The 18717-nt window shown below is 60.6% G+C and overlaps 1 protein-coding gene across 25 annotated transcripts in view; it reads right to left on the reverse strand.

The window, feature by feature from the left end:
- GSE1 (Gse1 coiled-coil protein) overlaps positions 1 to 18717 on the reverse strand; it is a 412190-nt gene that overhangs the window by 56895 nt on the left and 336578 nt on the right. The window contains exon 1 of one of the 25 annotated variants that reach the window (XM_084959241.1): positions 4492 to 4886. The exons of the other annotated variants lie outside the window; for them this stretch is intronic. The gene's annotated coding sequence lies outside the window, so the exon portion shown is untranslated. Of the gene's footprint in view, positions 1 to 4491; positions 4887 to 18717 lie in introns of those variants that run through there. 25 annotated transcript variants of the gene reach the window in all.

Here is an 18717-nt window from a genome sequence, read left to right on the forward strand (position 1 = left end):
GGGTGGCCTTGCCGTGGGTCAGGATGGAACCCCCCAAGCTCCCTGCCCACTTGGGAGATGGGGCATTCCGTAGGAGTCTCCAGGCCTTTCCAGGCCAAGCACACGGGGCTGGGGTCCATACCCCACATGGTGGGCCTGGCTGGGCTGCCGCCCACCCCACAGGTTCACCTGGGCAGAACCTCAGGGCAAGCTGTCCCTCCTCCTGGCCACCTGCTGAGCCGTGGTGGGGAAGTGGCCCCTAGGCTGCAGCTTCCTGCAAGAAGACAGCTTGCCAGGCGGGCCAGGGCTTCCCCAGGGCTTGGCACAGCTCTCAACTCGGAGCGGGGGAGGGGGAGGGGAATGGGGGTGGGGTTGCCACCTCATTGCCCGGATGAGGAAATGGGGGTTCAGAGAGGTCAACTGCTTGCGGGGGTGCTGGCAGGCAGCTCCCCTCCACGCTGCTGCTGGGGTGGGGGCCCAGTTTTCATTTCCTCGCATGCCTAGTTCCCATTTTTCATATTTGAGAGAACCCTGGCCCCATTTTCCTGCTGTCAACATTTGTGATGTGCAGCCCGAGAGACAGCGTTCCTGAGGGGTCTGAGTTGAGCAGGCTTTTCCGGAAAAAAAAAAAAAGCACTCAGATCCCAGCCTTGCATCCTCCCGACTCCCTGGCAGGCCGGCACCGAGGGGGTGGGCGGTGCAGGCTCCCAGCCTCTGCCTTCCAGGGCCTGAGCCGAAACGTGCAAGGGCAGGAGGAAGGGGCGGCAGCGACGAATGGGGCCCAAATCCACGGCGCACGCATGATTTTCAACCATGTCAATGAAGCAAAAACCACACCAGACACATCCCCTGTGGCCCGGACCACTCTGTCCTCGCCCCTTCTGTTCCCACCAGGAACATATTTCCAATCCCAGCAGCGTCTGTCGGCTGGGCTCCTGGGCCGCCGCCACGTCCTGGCTGGGCGTGCAAGGCCCCCGAAGCTGTGCAACTGTCTTTGGGCTTCAGCACACCCTTCCGCCTCCCCAGCCACCAAACTCCCTTCTCCACCATCTCTTCCTGAACACGACTTCCTGGTCCTCTTTGCGGGACCTTCATTCCAGGACGGTCCAAAACGCACATTTCAAAACAGAGCATCTGCGAGCAGCCACCGGCCTGTGGGCAGGACATCAGCGCGGAGGGGAGAGGGTCAGGGGACAGACACCTGGGCTAAGCCTGAGTGACCACCACCTGGCCGGGCAAAGCGCCACCTGGCTTGCTGTGCCCCAGTTCCGCCAGCTGCTGACTTGACGTGCGAGCAACACAATCCACCATTCCCTGGGTTTAACGCGAGGACTAAACGAGACGGTGAACTAGACAGGGGCCTTGCACGGTGCCCGGAACACGGCTGGAGCGCAGCAGAATGCCTTATATTGGGTGTGAGGAGGACACGGATGGGAGGGAAACAGCAAATAAAACGGTTTTACGAGGAAGCAGACAGGCAGGGCGGCCTCGTAGGCAGCAGGGTGAGAGCAAGGCATCGGAGCCTGTGACGCGGCCTGGGTCCAGGCAGCGTGGGGCTGGCCTGCTCTCTCGCTCTCCGTCCAGGCAGCAATGTCTCTCCCGCCCTCCCTCCCCCAAGGTAGAGGTTTTGGGGAACCAAAGACCTGCCAGGAATCTGGCCAGTTCCTCCCTGAGCACAGGGCTGTGCTGGCTTCGGTACCACCAGCTGGTCACCTGCAGGTTCTGTGTAGCCACAGTCTTGGAGGAGCCAGAGAGAGGGCTGGCACCCAGCAGGGCCCAAGGTTCTTGGTTTTGTCTTTTTTTTTTTTTTTTCCGGGCCACCCCCACAATGTATGGAAGTTCCCAGGCTAGAGGTCGAATCCGAGCTGTAGCTGCTGGCCACAGCCACAGCCACAGCCAGAGCCACAGCAACTCGGGATCCGAGCCGCGTCTGCAACCTACACCACAGCTCATGGCAACGCCGGGTCCTTCACCCACTGAGCGAGGCCAGGGATCGAACCTGCATCCTCACAGACGCTATGTTGGGTTCCTAACCCACTGAGCCACAACAGGAGCTCCAAGATAACATTTGGAAATTATACACTGAGGTTCAGGTTTTATTCACAAGTTTCACCTTTTTGTTTTGTTTTGTTTTGTTTTGTTCCCAGGCCAGGAAGCGAATGGGCATCAGAATAGTGACGCTGCTGAATCCTAAGCGCTACGCCACCAGGAACTCCTTACCTCGATTAAAAAAGAAAAAAGAAATCCCAAGCCAGAGTCCCCCCGCCGATGGTGGGAGAGGCCGGACAGGGCCCACGGCGCCCGGAACACCCCCACGAAGCTGCCCCGAGGACAGGCGGCCCCTGGAAACTCCACTTCCCGCTGCTCTAGACGCCTGGCCGCGGGGAAAACCTGTCAGGTTCAAGCCTTTTCTGCTTTCGGGGTGTTTTTCCGTGCTCGGCCCCCGCCCCAGACACACACGCTGAAGACACGCAGCACAGCCCCTGCCGGCGGGACCCCTGAGCCCTCAAGGTGCGGGGGGGGGGCAGTCACAGGATCCTTCCCATTTGCATTTTTTTGGCCCCCATCAACAGTGCTCAGGCCTGGGGGGAGGGCAGGCCGCCTGGCAAGGGCCAGGCAGCTGGAGGTCAGGACGCCAACCGGCACACACCTGTCTCTGGCTCCCGCCACCTGACCGCTGGCCTGGAGAGCAGCCAGCTGTGACCTGGGCAGGCCTCGGGGGACAGGGAGGGAGTGGCATGGGGGGCTGGCAGGGGGGAGCCAGGCCTACCTGAGGTCATCAGTGGCAAGGGAGCCCCCGGTCCTGGACCTCTGACCTGAGGCCAACATGGTCCCTGGGGGCCAGGGCCAGAGTGCCCGGGCGCCCACCCCCTGCCATACCCACCCGGCAGCAGGCACACTTCCGCCTTCCCAGCCCAACGCCCGGACAGAGAAATCTGGGTGGTTCCCTCAGCAGCTTCTCAGGACAACCCTTCTTTGTAAAAACTAACCAGCTGTCATCCAGCAGGTGAGGCGCTTTCCTTTCCCCCTGGCCTGTCAGCTCACAGGAGGGGGTGCCTGGACCCCAACCCAGGTAGCCGTGTGGGCACAGGCTGGGTAGACCACCGGGACAGCAGGCCCTGGGACAGAAAGTCACCGGAGGTCCCAGGCGCACCTGCGTGGGTCAGAGCTCAGGGCAAGGCCACGGGACCCTACAGAGCAGCCCGAGAAGGCGAGTTCTGGGACCCAGGCCGGCCGGGCCTGCGGGGTCGCCGTGAACACCCACACCACTTAGACGGCATCCTGAGCAACTTCTTCGGGGGGGACCCCATTCCCCAATCTTCCTGGCACATAAAAGCCTTTGAAGTTCCTTACGTAGCAACCAGCTCTGAAAAACCCGCATCCGCACAGGCCCGTGGGCCAGCGAGCGCATGTGCGGGTGTTCCTGTTGGGACAGAGTAAAGGGACAAAGGCCCCGAGCCCTCCTGGCAGGTGCCGAGGGCAAGACCCCTCCTCCTCCAGGGTCCCATCCTGGGCTGCCTGCTGCCACCTCCCTGCGCTCTGACCTCAGCTCCTACCTCTCAGGTCGCGACTTGCAAATCCAGGTGCCAGCCACCACCCCGGTCCCCGCCCTCCCCCACACAGGCCTTTCTAGAAGTGTCTTCACGCACAGGGCCCCCACTACACCTCTGCTGTGTTGCCTGCAACACTCCCTCCTTCTTGCTCCCTCCTTCTCTTCCTGCAGGCTGTACCTGCTGCCGGGGGCCCCCTCGCGGGAGCTCCTTTGTCTGCGGCTCACCTCCTCCCTCCAGCCCGGGCTTGACTTCCACCTCCTCCAGGCAGCCCTCCCGGATGTGGCTCTAACCTCGAGGGGACGGTGACCTTCCCCGCCCACGGGGGTTACTTTCAAATTCTTTACTTTCTGCCCTGCGCTTGCCCAGACCTTCCCAAGCCCTTGAATAAACATTGGCTGAATCCACCGAAATGAATGCAAAAAGCCCCTTCGAGGACACAAGCACTCATCAGCCACAAATGCTGTGTGCATCCCTCTTGCCCCCAAAACAAACTCAGCCCGGAACAGGATGCAGGAACCTTCAGGATGTGTGTGTATCCTCTCTTTCTAGAAGGCTGAGCGCCTCTCCAGCGTGGATGAGGCTGGGTTTTCCCCACCAGCCCGCACAGACGCCACGCCACCGCGCCTCCCCAAGTGCAAAGAGGCACGAGGGAAACAAATGCGGGGGGGTTGTGCTGGGGATGGTGGCTTTTTCTGTTGTTGCTGCTCTGAATGTTTCCAGATGACCTTAGATGATGTCGACAGAGAGGCAGGCCACCAGGGCGGGCCACCAGAACCTGCTCAGCTGCAACCCCCCACCCCCCACGCAACAGCAACCTCTGGCCCAGCGTTCCAAATGGTCTCCTCTCCCAGGAGTGGCAGGGACACGGGACCACGCTCCCGGCCCCTCCCCCTGGCCCACATCTAGGATGCCGGCAGCTCCCTGTCCTCCCCGCCAGCGCCCAGCGCCCCGTGCAGACCTGCCTGGCCAGCAATCCAAAGCCAGCGTCAGCGCCGCCCGGCTCAGGCCTTCTATTCCTGGCTCAGCCGGCAAATTGCTTGGTGACCTTGGGAAAGTCCCCACGCTGCCTGACCCCATCCGCCAGCTCCATTAATAACCGGAGGTGGCGCGGCAGAAGCAGGCCCTGCTGGAAGCCGCGTAGTTTCGAGGTGACCCCAGGTCTCTCTCTCCAGCCTTCGAGCTGTGGGAGGAAACGCTTGCACAACACCTGGAGGCCCTGGAGGTGGCGCGGGGAGCCTGGGGCGCGCGGTCAGGTCATGGCCTCGAATACTCCCCAGGGGGGAGCCTGCCCCCTGCAGCCAGAGCTCTGTCACAGGGGGGGAGGACGACAGCCACCGGGCCACCCTCTGTTACAGAGAAGGGCATCTCAGAGCCCTGCCCAGGGGCCGGCCGGGGCGGCCAGCTCACCTGCCTCCCAGGTGACTGGCCGGTGGGGCAGGGCTGGCTGGGATCTTAGAGGAGGAGGAGGGAGGGAGAGGAGGAGGGAGAGGGAGGGGGAGGAGGAGGGGGAGGAGGAGGGGAGGGGAGGAGGAAGGGGAGGAGGGAGAGGGAGGGGGAGGGGAGGAGGAAGGGGAGGAGGAAGGGGGGAGGGGGAGGGAGGAGGAAGGGGAGGAGGGGGAGGGAGGAGGAAGGGGGGAGGGGGGAGGAGCCCGGGCTCCTCGGTTCTCCCAGCGCCTCTGGCTGCCTCTGCCCACTCGGGGCAATTCTTCAGCTGCAGAGCAGGGCCCGAAAGGTGAAACGCAAGAACATGGGGTCACAGCTGGCCAGGGCAGCACCGGGACGGGAAGCCCGTTCTCCAGACAAACCCCACTGCTCTTGTAACCCACGATCTCCAAACTGGACTCTCTGCGACCTGACGGGCAGGTGTCATACCTCCACGTCCATGACACTCACGCTAATTTGGGGGTGGATGCGGGTGGAACCCAGGAATCGACATTTTCAACGGGTAACCTCCCTCGCTTGGCCCCGAGGGGGTGCCCCGGGGCTCCCCCTGCGAGAACCGCCCCATTATCCCAGCTTGCTCTGTCATCTGACTTGTGGCGTGATCCTCTTTTAAAAATTAATTTTAATTTATCTCTTCCCCGCCTCTCTCCCCCAAAAGGATTCGAAGCGGCATTACCAACCTCTGATATGGAGACGTGTTTATTATTTTCACGGTTTCTGCAGGAAGCTCCCCGGAACTCGAAGGGGAATTATATTCAGAGAGAACTGGGTCCCCAGCGTAAGTCAACATTATTCATTTAACAACTTCTATCGGCGCATGGAGATGTGAGCGGGGCCTTACCCAGAGACGTCTCCTGTGGTTACGGGAAGATTTAATTCACAACATCCAAGAAAAATAATTAGGGGAGTGGGAGGAAGAAGGCAGTGGGGAGGGGCGCACAGACACTGCCTCCCACCGCCAGTTACCCGGAGCGTCCCCGCAGCTTTGATTGTGGCCTGCAGGTCCCGCTCTGGGCACAGCTCAGGCAGACGAGGGGGGCAGCGCTTTGGGGGGAAGGGATCTCCAAGCTCCTTCAGACCAGCCACGCCACCCCTCCCCAGCGCTCAGCTGATGGGGAGCAGCCCCAGCCCAGAGCTGCCTGGGAAGCATCCCCCACCCCCGCCCCGCGCCCAGCCCAAGCCAGGATTCTCCCAGAAGGCTGAGCAAGTCCAGGTGAGGGCATGAGGTGTTCCTGCTGGGCTAGCTGCTGCTTCCTTACACATGCTGTACCTGAACTTGGCACTTCCGGAAAGATCCAAGTTGGATTTTAACCTGCCTCGCTCGTTTGAAGGAGGTAGGACACAGAAAGCCAGACTCCTGGAGGCAGGGGTGCTCCAAGCCGGAGCCTGCTGGTGGGGGGGACCAAGGCTCAGAGACCACTCACCCCCTCCCCACGGTGACCTGGCTCCAGGGGCGGCCCAGGCCGGCAGTAATGATTTACAGTGGCCAGGGCACCAGAGGTAGGGCAGGGGGCCCAGGTGGGAGTGGGCAGCCCAGACCTTGTGCTGGCAAATCCAAGTGCAGCCCCCCAGGACCCAGAAGACAGGGACCTGCTACAAGGAACCTTCTGGGCCGTCGGGTCCGGCCTACCCTCTGAGAGTTGACAGTGAAGAAAGAGGAGATGGGACACACGCCTAGGAGGAAGAGAGAGAAAGGAAGCACCTTTCCTTGGAAACTGGTTCGCCCTGAAACCATCTAGAGTCGGGTCCAAGGAGCCACACACGCAGAGTCATTTTTATGTTTTCTGTTCTTGACAGGTACACGGTCTTCAAGCCTGGGGGCCATTACTGATCCATCCTCACCCACGTCTCACGCGCCCATCGTTCCAAAAGACAGAAGGCACTCCTTCTTCCGAAGGTCCCCAGATCTGATCTCAACAGCCCAGAGAGGTTAAGTCATCGACCCCAAGTCACACAGCACCACAGGCAAGATGAAAAGTCAAGTCTGATTCCCAGCTCAGTCCTCCAGCCCCTCCACCTACAGTGACTTCAGATGCCTGGCTGCTCCCAGGGGGTCTCCTGGAAAGCTGTAGTCTAGAAACATTACAGGCGTCCGAGACTATGCCCCCCCGGGGAACTGTTCTGAAGCCTCATTTCTCAAGTTAGTGACAGGGGTCTCCAGCTAAGACTCCCCAGGCAGGGGGACCATCATGATGGCGACAGAAGAGCGAAGGGATCCCTCCTGGGCGATGTGACATGGCCGTGGGTGAGGCGGCCGAGACCCATCTTTGGACAATGTACAGGAATTATAAATGGGTAGCTGCATGGACGGATGGGTGGCTAAGTGGATGGATGTGTGAGTAGAGGGGCAGATGGACAGATCAGTGAACGGCTGGTGAATGATGGACGGACGGATGGGTGGGTGGGTGGACGGCTGATGGATGGATGGAAGGAAGAAAGAGATGGAAAGAAGAGACGGCGGATGGATGACAGATGGGTGAGTGACTGGGTGGACGGAGAGATGGGAAAGCAGAAAGGTTCTGTTTTCCAAAGTCCCAGCCACATGGACTGTGTCCAAAGTTTTCCCAAAAGGCCTCAGTGGGTTTTCAGGAAGATTCAAGTATTTTCTGGTCCATAAGACCCGGAAGCCAGTGAGCCAGCAATCTGCCCCCAGGGGTCCTCGGCCGAGAGGGCACCTCCTCCCTCCCCTGCTAGGTCTCTGCCTGTGTCTCCAGAAGGGCCTTTTGTCCGCCTGAAAGGAGAAGTGGAGCCCCGCCAGGGGACGGAGGCTTCCTGGGTTTCTGCAGATGCAAACCCCAGAAGACTAGACACACGAGGCCCGTGGGCCAGGCAGCCTGGGAAAGGGCTCCTGTCTGGGGGGGCCTGTCTGTCCTGAGCACAAACACAGCTGCCCTGGAGTCAGGGTGTCCAGGCTCGTATCACCCGGGGTTCCTTTGCAAAGCTCCGTCTTCCTGGGTCCTCCCCACTGCACGGGGTGGCTCCTCCACGTGGGCCGCCCCATCATCAGCGGTCAGAACTGGCAGTCATGCACCCCGGCGACCGCATATCTGGAGCATCTGTTCAGCACGGGTATCGCGTAACGGTCTTTCTCCATGTCCTCTAAGGCCCCACAGCCCACAGGCAGGGGCAGTTATGATCCCCGCCATACAGATGAAGTAACAGGCTCTGAGAGGTCACAGGACTTGCTCAAGCTGCACAGGGAGGTCTAGACTCACAGGGAAGAATGTGCCACCTGATGCGCAGCCCGCCGGAAGCAGCGCCACCTGTGTTTGTTGAATGACTGCTCGATAGAACGAGTGAAGAAAGGACCATTGATTGGAAGCAGGTCCCAGCAGTCATCGAGGGGACTGAGGCTGGGTGGAAGAGAAGCGAGAGGGCCCCCACCTCGAGACCCAGCCAGCCTCGGTTCCCTCGGAGACTCCTGGGCTCCCAGAGCAGATGGAGCATCTGACTGTGGCAGGCAGGGACATCAGCGGGTTCTAACCTCTGCCCACCTGCCTCCGCCAGCCCCCTGGGACGGGGCCCGGGCCCTCCACAGCGGGCCTCCTGCCCTGGCTGTCAGGGCCACTCGACAAACCGCAGGCAGGCCAGGCCTCGGGCAGCCCCTGTGGGTCGCCTCCTCCCCCGGGCTCCTCTCCTCCCCCGCTTTGCTGCAAAGAAGTCAAATTTGCCACTCGGATGCATTAACCAAGCCGGTAATGAATGGCGACTGTGTGGTGCGGCTGCTTGGAGAGAGAGAGAGAGACGCAGGCCAGGCGCAGACCCCAGCAACCGGGCAATTTTCCAGGCTCAGCTTCCGAGCCCCTCCATTGGAGCCCCTCCCGCTCGCCCCCCCAGCCCCCCCCACCGCCCCCCATAAGAGAGAAGCAGCATGCTCTGTCATCAGAACCGCATTGTTCTGGCCAGAAGAAAAAACGGGTCCAGCAGATGGCAGGTGTAACAAAAGCAGCTTGCTGTGGCCAAACCAATTATTTATCTAATTATGATTTACCACTTAACCACATGATCTTTCTGCAGAGTTGTGGGCAATTAAAACCAGGGTGACTATGTGGATTATGCAAATGGGCTGGAGCCCAGCGAATAAAATTGGAGATTAGACATTCACACAGGCAGAAGCTGGCACAGGGCAGCCCCCACCCCCACCCCCGGGGTGGGGGGAAAGCGGAGGAGCCTGGGGGAGGGGAGGCTGAGGGGCCAGGCTGCGGGGGGGGGGGGGGGTCAGGAAGGGAGCAGGAAGGAGAGAGAGAACGGAGGGGATCTGGCTGTGGGAATCGGCCCTCCCCTCCCCCCTCAGGCCTCCCGGCTGCTGGAGAGATGACATCAGGTCCCCAGGAGAGGGGAAATCAAGGCAGCTGGCGTGACAGGAGGGGCAGAGAACCGCGGGCCTGGGGAGGGACACAGCCCCAGGGCGACCTGGGGGCCAGGCTGGACAGGGCGAGCCGAGGCGCCAAGAGCCAAGGCCACGGGCAGCCACCCTCCAGGACTGTGAGTGGCGCCTGGGGAGTCCCTGAGCGGGGGAGGGGAGGGGACTTGTGGGTGACGTGCCAAGGTTCTCGGCACGTTTGCAGTGAATTATCTTGTTTTCGCTTCACCATCACCTCGGAGACACGGCACCAGGGGCCCCGTCAGACAGACTCGGAAACTGAGGCTTGATGGCGTTCCTTGCCCAGGTGGCCCGCACGGTGGCCTCCCTGCTGGAGAGGGCAGAGCAGGCCATGTTCGTCCTTCCCCGCGCCTGCCCCTCCACGGCTGCCCCCCCGAGAAACGCTCAGCCGGCGGCCTGGTGAGGCCAGGTCTGTTCAGGTAGGTGGCCGCCACCAACAGGGAACTGCCAGACGAGGACACCCAGGATCCGTCCCAGCTCCAAGACAGACCAAGCAGCTGGGTGACCCCAGCCAGGTCACCTGTCCCAGGGCTCACCTTCCAAACAAAGGCACCAGAGGTGATAACTCCATGGTGACTCTGCCCCTCTAAAAGTGGGGGTGACAGGTACCAACCTCCAGCTGTGAGTCAGATCTCCCCGAGACGGCGGAGCAGAAGAGGAGCAGCCTGGAGGGAGAGGCGGCCGCGGGGCTGTCCAGGAACCCGCTTCCCTCTGTTTCTAAGAAGAGCAAAAACTTGCAGAGCACCGGAGTCAGTCCTGCTCCAGACGCTTGAGGTGTCTACCCCGTAAGCCTCCGAACTACCTTATGAGGTGGTGCTACCTTTATTCCCATCTACTGGGACACAGAGAGGGTAAGTAACTTGCTCAAGGTCACACAGCTGGCAAATGGCAGAGCTGGGGTTGCCATGCGTGCATTCGCTCGTTCATTCACTCAAAGAATAAACATTTGAGCAGCTCCGAAATGCCAAGTGTGGGGCTGGAAGCTAAACATAAAAACCAACAGAAGGTCCTCATCCCTAGGACCTGTGTTCTGATGCAGGGACATTTTTGCACCTGCTGTAATTACGTGGGGGAGGGGCTACTGGACAGAAATATTTCTCCCTTGCCCCCCTGCAGTAACAGTGGACAAACCTTTCTCCCACAGAACATTCCCGCAACCCAGGGAGGGGTCAGAAGAGGCAAACCACGTGGACAATCAATCCCTAACATGGGGGTTTTTTCCTACTAGATCCGCACTTGGGGGGGTGGGGGGAGGCCACTGGCCAAAGTGCCGCTTAAATTGAAAGAGGAATTAGTTAAAATTCAAAAAAACTTCAGTTCCTAGGTCAGGCTAGTCCTCGTCGATAGCCACACGTGGCCAGTGGCTGCCAGTGTGGGCAGCTCAGATCTAGAACATTCCATCATCTTGAAACGCGGCACTGACGGCGCTGCTCCAGGGTACGGTGTGGGTGGGTGGGAGCTTTGTCTGTTTTGTTCATGCCGAACCCCCAGCACCTACAGCAGTGCCTGGCTGATCACTTCCGGAGGGAAAGAAGGAATGAGAAGCTTCCGTAAGAAGGAGGAGGCAAATGCTGCTGTGGAAAAGGCGAGGCCGGGGTCCTGGTGAGGTCTGAGCGCTGAGAGGACAGCCGCCAAGGCCAGGGTCCGCCAGCCCGGGGCCCATCTCCAGTGGCCAGTGGCCTGAGCCGCTGCACCAGATGCCCAGGGCACCTTCCCCAGGACCCTGATCCAGTGAGGCCACAAGGGGGAGAGGGGAGGGGGAGGGGGCATCTTCACCAAGATGCCAGTTCTGGACGGAGACGCAGCCCCTGGGAGCCGGGCAGAGTCAGGGATGCCTTATGGATGCCCACCTGCTGTCCCGCCTCGGAACTGCCCCCTAGCCTCCTCCCCTCCTGGATCAGGGCCCTCAGCTCCAAAGTGGGGTCCGGGGGGTGGGGGGCACAGAGGATTACAGAATTCAAGGAAAACGCTGGCTGAACAACCCAACTCCTGGGGCGTCTCCAGGAGCCCTGGACTAACACTCGGTGAGAAGCCTGCACTTCGGGGTCAGGCGTTCACCCCCAGGTCTGACAAAAGCAACCAACCTTCCAACCAGGGACAGCCACGATAACCCCAATTATGCCAGGACATCTGGGGTCTGGGACCCTAAGGCGTCTCGCGCCCTGGGAAGAGCAGGCAGAAAGGCTGAGCCTATGTCCCGCATCCCTGCCACTCCCCCACTCCAGCTGGGATTCAGGTGGCCCTCAGGACACAAGCTGTGGTCCCGCCCTGCCCCCAAATCCTAGGGCAAAGGGTCTGTCCCATAGGCCTGGCTGAAGCCCCGCCAGTGTCCCCAGAGGGCACTCAGACACATGCCACCCTCAGTCCAGTTCTGCGAGCCTGTCCCAGCCCCCAAGAATGCCACCCTACGCCCCCACTGCCAGCCTTTGCAGGGCACGCGGTCACCCCAGGGGCCAGTACGTCCCCATTTCACAGGCTGGAAGACAGGTTCCCAGAGAACAGAGGTGCCGAGGCCCAAAGGGCCCATTGCGGGCTCGAAGGGACAGCCAGGCTCCCGTGTCTGTGCCCGCGCCACACTCACACACTCACGCCCTCTCACACACATGTTCGATCACACAGTACCTCCTGCACAAGTACTGGGCGCTATAGACGTGACTCCCTCGGAGAACGCGGGTCAACCAAGAGCAAGGACCCGCCCCCTTCCAGAAACGCCTGGGAAACTCAAACCACCAGGGTTTGGCTCTGGCTCCTCTAGAGTTCTTCCAGAAACGCCCAGGCCCCGCCCCCAGCCGGCCACGCCCCTCGCCGCCCAGGTCCCGCCCACTGGGTGCCCTGAATCGCCAGCCCCCAGTCCCGCTCCACTGTCACCCAGTTCAGTCTCACAAGCGGGCCTACAGTTCAGTGAGGGAGGGCATGGGCCCCCCACCCGGCCCTGTCACTAGGAAAGGGCCCCACGTGACCCAGACGCCACCCTGGCAGGCATGGGTCGCCTGCCTGGGCCTCGCGCCCTCGGGGCAGACACTAGCACACTCCCGACCCAAGACGAGCCATCGGGGGCAAACTTTCGCTCCAGGCCTGGGGGGCGCTGGCGGGGATCTGGGAGGCGGGGGCGAGGAGGGCCTGGGGGTCAGACCACCCGTGCCCTCCCTGCGCCCGCCCGAGGGCTGGGGACGGCCGCGGGGGGGCGGGGGGCTCCCTCCTCTCCCGCAGCCCACGCCCCCTCCCCGGGGCCCCTCGTGACAAAGGCCTGCCTTCCTCCCAGAACTGCTCGTCCTCATAACGGCAGCGGCGGCAGATTCCGCCGCCTGCCCGAGTTGATAGGCGATTTATGCAGCCTGCAAAGTCGGGAAATACAGAAGTATTCCTGATAATACTTCTTGTCCTACCAAAGGTCACGGGCAGGGCCCATCAATCCCGCGAAATAAAGAAGGTCCCGGTTTTGCTTGTTCTTCAGCGGAGGAGGAGAAGAGCCTTTTAATCGCCTCATTTGGAGAGCTGGCTGGGGTTGTATGTCATCCAAATTACAGATTCAGCATTAATTGACCAGATGTGGGGGGCTCTCGCAGGGCCCCGGAGGACCATAAAGCCATTCCCACACTGGTAATTAGCAGACAGAGCAGCCCAGGCTGGGCCACTGGCCCCCAAGGCACGCGGGGTTGGCTGGGGGTGTAAGCACCGCATGCTGGGGGGGCACTGGTCACCCACTGAGCATGTGCAGTGTCCCATCCCGCCCAGGGCCCCCAGGGGCTCAGAGGCCCGCCCTCGCTGCAGTGGGACTGAACACCTGCTGCCCAGGAGGGGACACGACATCCTGAAAGGTGGGTGGAGGGGGACCTTTCTCCCTAGCAAGTGCCCCGCGTGCATCTGGGATGCAAGTAGCCAGCTACAGAGCAGGGGCTGCGCCAGAGAAGTGAAGCTGGAGTGGACGTGACCCAGCCACCAAAGGGGTGGGCTCAGGCGACTGCAAGGGGTGGATGGAGAGGGGAGGGGGGACGGCCTCCGCTGCGGAGAGCCGGGCGGACCGCAGGTGACAGGTTAGAGGGGGACGTCTACAGGCATGCCATCAAACTCACAACAGGTCCCACAAGCCCAGAGGCTAGACAGGGTTCAAGGCAGCCCGTCTGCAGAGCCATAACCCTTCACTCACCCAGACCTGGGAGTGCCTGGGAGGACCCAAGGGAGAGTCCAGGAAGGCTCCCCAGCCCTGCCCCTGCTGGCTCCGTGGGGGCAACTGGGGCAGGAGCCGGGTGGCACCTAGGAGACCTTCCTGAGGTCCCGAAGCCTTCTCCACCCCTCCCTGGGCCTCTGCTCAGGGATGGGGCAGATCCTACAGGGGCGTGACCCAAGAAGCCCCACCGCAGCCAGGTGTGTCACCGGACATACCTGGGCCGAAGGTGGGAAGCACACCAGCTCGTCCCCAGGACCCCTGCAGGTGCGTCCTCATCCCCCGCCCTCCCCACTTAGAGCGCGACCACCCGGAGCCCCACATGCTCGATCAATTCTGCCGTAATGTGTTTTATGAACATGCAGATGGCATGGCTAGGGCCAGGGGGAAGGTTTTACCTTGGGATAAGAAATTAACACTGGCAAACAGCAAATTTACTGCATGTATTTTCACTTTCCTAATACCAGCGCCATCTGCTAGCAATTGGGGCTCCACATCGCCGTTTTCCCCCTTTATTTCTCCCGCCTGCTCTTTTTTATTTATTTTTTTCATTTTCCGCAGCCGGGCCCTCCAGATGCCTCCAGGGGTGGGGGTTTCATCACCCCACCAGCGAATCCAGGCTGTGACCAGCACCCCACGCCCACCTGGACCAAGGACTGGCCCTCCTTCTGCCTTCTCTGGGCTGTGAGTGGTGGAGGCGCCCCCCCTCCCAACTCCATGCCCTGGAGGGGTGATGGGAGCCCCAAAGAGAGAGCCAGACTTTAACCAAGCCATGCGCTGAACAGAGGCAGCTCCATAAACCCAGCTACATCAAGACCCCTGGCAGCTGAGGGCACTTTTTTCTCCCTTGCTGCTTGCTGGAATTACTTAAAATTAAAGAGTTCGCTGCTGTGCGTTCCACACGAGCCCCCACCAGGCAGGAGGAGCGACCTGGGGTTGGGGTCTCGGGGCATGGATGACACGTGTGCTCGCCTGAGAGGGGCCAGCTCAAAGGGTCTTCGCAGCGACACACAGAGAAGGCAGCACCTCTGCACCCCGCTGTGTGGCCAGGCCAGGGTTTTGTGTGTGTGCGCTGGTCCCAGGGGCGGGGAGGGGACGGTCTCCAAATACAAGGTCGCGGAGCAGGACGCCAGGCACCAGGACGCAGCCCCTTTTGGAAGCAGCTGTGACTCTTGGCCACGCAGTCTGGCAGAGGTGGGGGGGATCCATCCTGGGAGCCCCTGGAGGAACACACACCCCAGGCCAGCTGGTGCGGAGCCCACAGGGAGACAAGATCAGAGAGAGGAGGCAGGGGAGCCGGGCCCCTCCCAGCAGGGTCAGGACACGCTCCCGTCTGAGGGGTGGAAGCAGCCCTGGATCCGAGGCCACATGGGGCATCAGTTACAGGCTGAACTGTGCCCCCCCCCGCCCGGTGATGCTGAAGCGCTCACCCGAGGACCTCAGAACACAGCCTCACTGGGAAGAGGGTCACTGCAGGTGTCAAGAGATGGTCGAGAGAACGGCGCGCTGGAGAAGGGTGCGCCGGTAATCCGATGACGGGTGTCCCTATAAAAAGGGACCCTTGGGACACAGACACACGTAGAGGGAAGGCAACATGTAGAAACAGCCGTCTCCAGGCCAAGGAAAGAAGCCTGGGACAGACCTCTCCCCCACGGCCTCGGAAAGACCAGCCCTGTCCAGAGCCACCTTCAGCGGTGACTTCCGGCTCCCAGAGCTCACAAAGGATGCTTTCTGTACGTTAAGCCACGAAGTTTGTGCTGCGTTGCCGTGGCAGCGCTGAGACGGCCGACCAGCCCTTCCTTGGACATCAGACTTGAAATAAGTGAGCACCTTGGAAAGCCTCGGCCTCCTTGTCTGTAAAGTGGGCATCATTACTCTCCCGTCACAGGTCATGGATGGAAGTGTTATTATTGATAATAACGGCCGTTTGATGTCTTAGGCACGTCACGTTTAATCCCTGCAAAGCCCTGCCTCCCGTCATGAAGTGGGTTCTTCTATTGCCCCCATTTTATAGGCATGGCAACGGGAGCACAGAGAGGTTAAGGAACTTGCCTAAGGGCACACAGCTAGTATATGGCGGAGCCAGGAAGTGAATCCAGGCAGGCCTGCTCTGAGCCCTCGCGCCTCACCATGTCACATCCCTAAGAAAGAAGAGGTGTAGACCAGGGACCGGGCTCAGGGCTTGGCTCGGAAGCACTTAGGAAGGACCACTGCTAAGCATCACCACTGCCAGCTTTTCAAAGGAGGTGACCGAGACCCAGAGGGGGGAGGTGACCTGCCCAAGGCCACCTGGAAAGCAAGCATCAGAACCAGGCTGGACCACATCTCCTTTTTTTTTTTTGTTTTTTGTTTTTGGTCTTTTTGCCTTTTCTAGCGCTGCTACCATGGCATATGGAGGTTCCCAGGTTAGGGGTCGAATCGGAGCCGTAGCCACCGGCCTACACCACAGCCACAGCAACACAGGATCCAAGCCGCGTCTGCGACCTACACCACAGTTCACGGCAACGCCAGATCCTCAACCCACTGATCGAGGCCAGGGATCGAACCTGCAATCTCAAGGTTCCTAGTCGGATTCGTTAACCACTGAGCCACGACGGGAATGCCTGGACCAAATCTTCTGACGCCACGCTGAAATTACAGGGGAGGGTCCTAGACTTGGGCTGGGGCACCCAAATGGAGACAGAGCTGGGGAGAAAAACACCCCCAAACCAACAAGGGGCCAAAGCAAGACTCTGGAGAAATCTCCAGCCACACAGGAGGGGACCCTATGGTCCCCGGCGTTCCTGCTGGCGTCACCTGGCACAGCTGTCCCCCCAGCTCTGGGCTCCATTCCTGGATTTCCTAAAAACGCCGCCTTGGCTGCCACGCAGAAGAGCCACCAAAAAGGGGAATGGGAGCAAGGATGGGGCCCTTTTGGAAGCCAGGGTAGCAGGGCAGAGCACGGAACATTCCGGACAGGGCTCTGGTCTCCGCAGCCCCAGGGACCAATGGGTGAAGACTTCTGGACCCCAGCATGCCAGCAGCACATGGGCTTGGCAGGCAGTGCCATGGGAGCTGGCACCTGGCGGCTAAGCACATGGCACTGTCCTGCCCTCCCGGCCGGCCGTTGAGACGAGAGCAGGTGGAGGCTGCAGGCTCTCCCCGCCCCCTGCGAACCACTCGCATTCACCCCGCCTTTTAAAACATGCCCTGGCAACTCTTCCTGCCCACCAGCAAAAGCGAGGAGGGAGGCCCCAGCCCCACGCAGTGCGATTTGGCCCTGGAACTCTTCCCCTGGCCCTTCTTGGGTCACAGGTGACAGTCTGGATCACATGGACCCCCCACTGTTTGCTTCCAGGAGGGTTCTGGATGGATCCGGCTGGGAGAAGGCGGGGGTCTCAGCAGCCTCCATATTGGCACGCGCTTCATTCAAACAGACCCCCCCAGCTTGGCCAGCGCTGCCCCCACCAACTTTTCCGGCCAGAGGGAAGCCAGAGCAGGAGATTGGAGGATAAAATTTGATTTGAAAGAATTTTATCGCTCAGCCCAATGATGGCTTTAAATATTAAAAAGGCATAAAGCGGAGGGGAAACGGGAAAGCTGTACCAAGTACCAGCCTCAGACGGCTTTTGCCAAATACGCTGCCATCTGAGAAAGAACGAGCGTTCGGAGACGAAGAGTCTGCAGGGGCGGGGGGACCATTCTGCCTCCCTGATCCTCCTGCTTTGCAGACATTTTCAAAGCCTGCATCCTGGATTTCCCAAACCTTACCCAGAGACAGGTAATACATTCATTATTGATGGATCAGTACCCAGAGAGTGTAAATTACTGAAACAAACACGGCATAATTAGGGCATTAGAGGGAGCGTGGAGGGAAGGCAGGGTAAGCCACGCTTGGCTGTGGCTTTCATCTTTGCAGGTGTTCATGGCGGTGGCAGCCAGCATCCCAGCCTGCTTACCATATGCACATCCCGGCTAGCCAGTTCTCAGCTGGGAGGTCCACGGGGAACTCCCTCCTGCCCCAGAAGAGGGGCCCTGAACCAGCCAGGCATTTGGGGGAACAAGCAGAGGGGAAGAGAGCAGGCATGTGAGCACGTGCGCGTGCACGCACGCGCGCAGAGGCTGGCGCACACGCAGGCACGCACACAAAGACCCAAGGCCAGTCTGCGGGCTGTGCAGCTGGCGCGCCTGTGTCCCCGTCCCCATGCGTGCCCTCAGGATTTCATGACAAGAATGAAACTGATCAGGCAGCCTCCAGTTCCATAATTAGGGCCAATTGAAGGGGACAAAGAAATCTATGGAGATCACAGTGGGACGTGGCGGTGATGAACGCTGGCTTGGAAACAGCATTTTGTACTCACTGGACCGTCACTGTCTTTCCAGAAAAGCTGCCTCTGCCTCCTTTCTCCTGCTCCCTCCCCTGGGGCAGGGCGGCCGGGAGGCTGGCTCCAGACAGCCCCCTCCACCTTCTGGGTCAGGCCTCATTTCTGGTGGCCCATCTCGGAGCAGACCGGGGAGGGGGTTAGGCCTCCTTTTTGGGGTGTGTGTGCTGGCGGTGGGAAAAGACAAAGGCAGGCATGCACAGCACAGTCTCCCAGATGCATCTGAATTAGAGGGAGCTTTGGGACAGTGACCAACTAAATTACTGGCTTTCTGAGACAACACCGTGTGTGCGTGTGTGCACGACTGTGTGTGCACGCATGTGTGTGGAGTGCATGGGGGGGGTGCCCAATGCATGGGTGACTGTGCTCACAGGCCAACCACACACGCCTGATGGGAGATGCGAGTGCAGAGACGTATGTTGGGGGGGGCCCCAGGGGACTGAGAGCCTTGGAATCTGAGCCCCTTTCTTGCTCTCAACTCACTTTCTAAAAAGTTCGGACACCAAAGGTGGCCCAGGCCTAGAACCGGCAGCCTTCGGCTCCTGAGGACCCTGGAGGCAGGCAAAGGGCGAGACTCGGGGGGATGGGGGCTGCCGGCAGAACTGCGGGTACGTGTGGCCAGGGCTGCCCACGCTGGGCACAGCCATCACGCCTTGGGATTCGGGAAGGAGAGCCCAGCTGAGAATCGACACCTCGGCTGCCTGCTGCCAGGCTGTGGGCCCACATGGGGCAGCGGTGCCAGAGGCGTGGGCCAAACTTACCTGCCCCCTTCTAGAATTCTACGCAGGAGACCCCATGACAACCCCCTCTGGAAGGTGGCCCCTGCCCGGC

Source organism: Sus scrofa, chromosome 6 (genome assembly GCF_054392235.1).
Source record: "Sus scrofa isolate SSC_HxYL_T2T_F1_AM1 chromosome 6, Sscrofa_HxYL_maternal_Yorkshire_Landrace_v2.0, whole genome shotgun sequence".
Classification (NCBI taxonomy): domain Eukaryota; kingdom Metazoa; phylum Chordata; class Mammalia; order Artiodactyla; family Suidae; genus Sus; species Sus scrofa.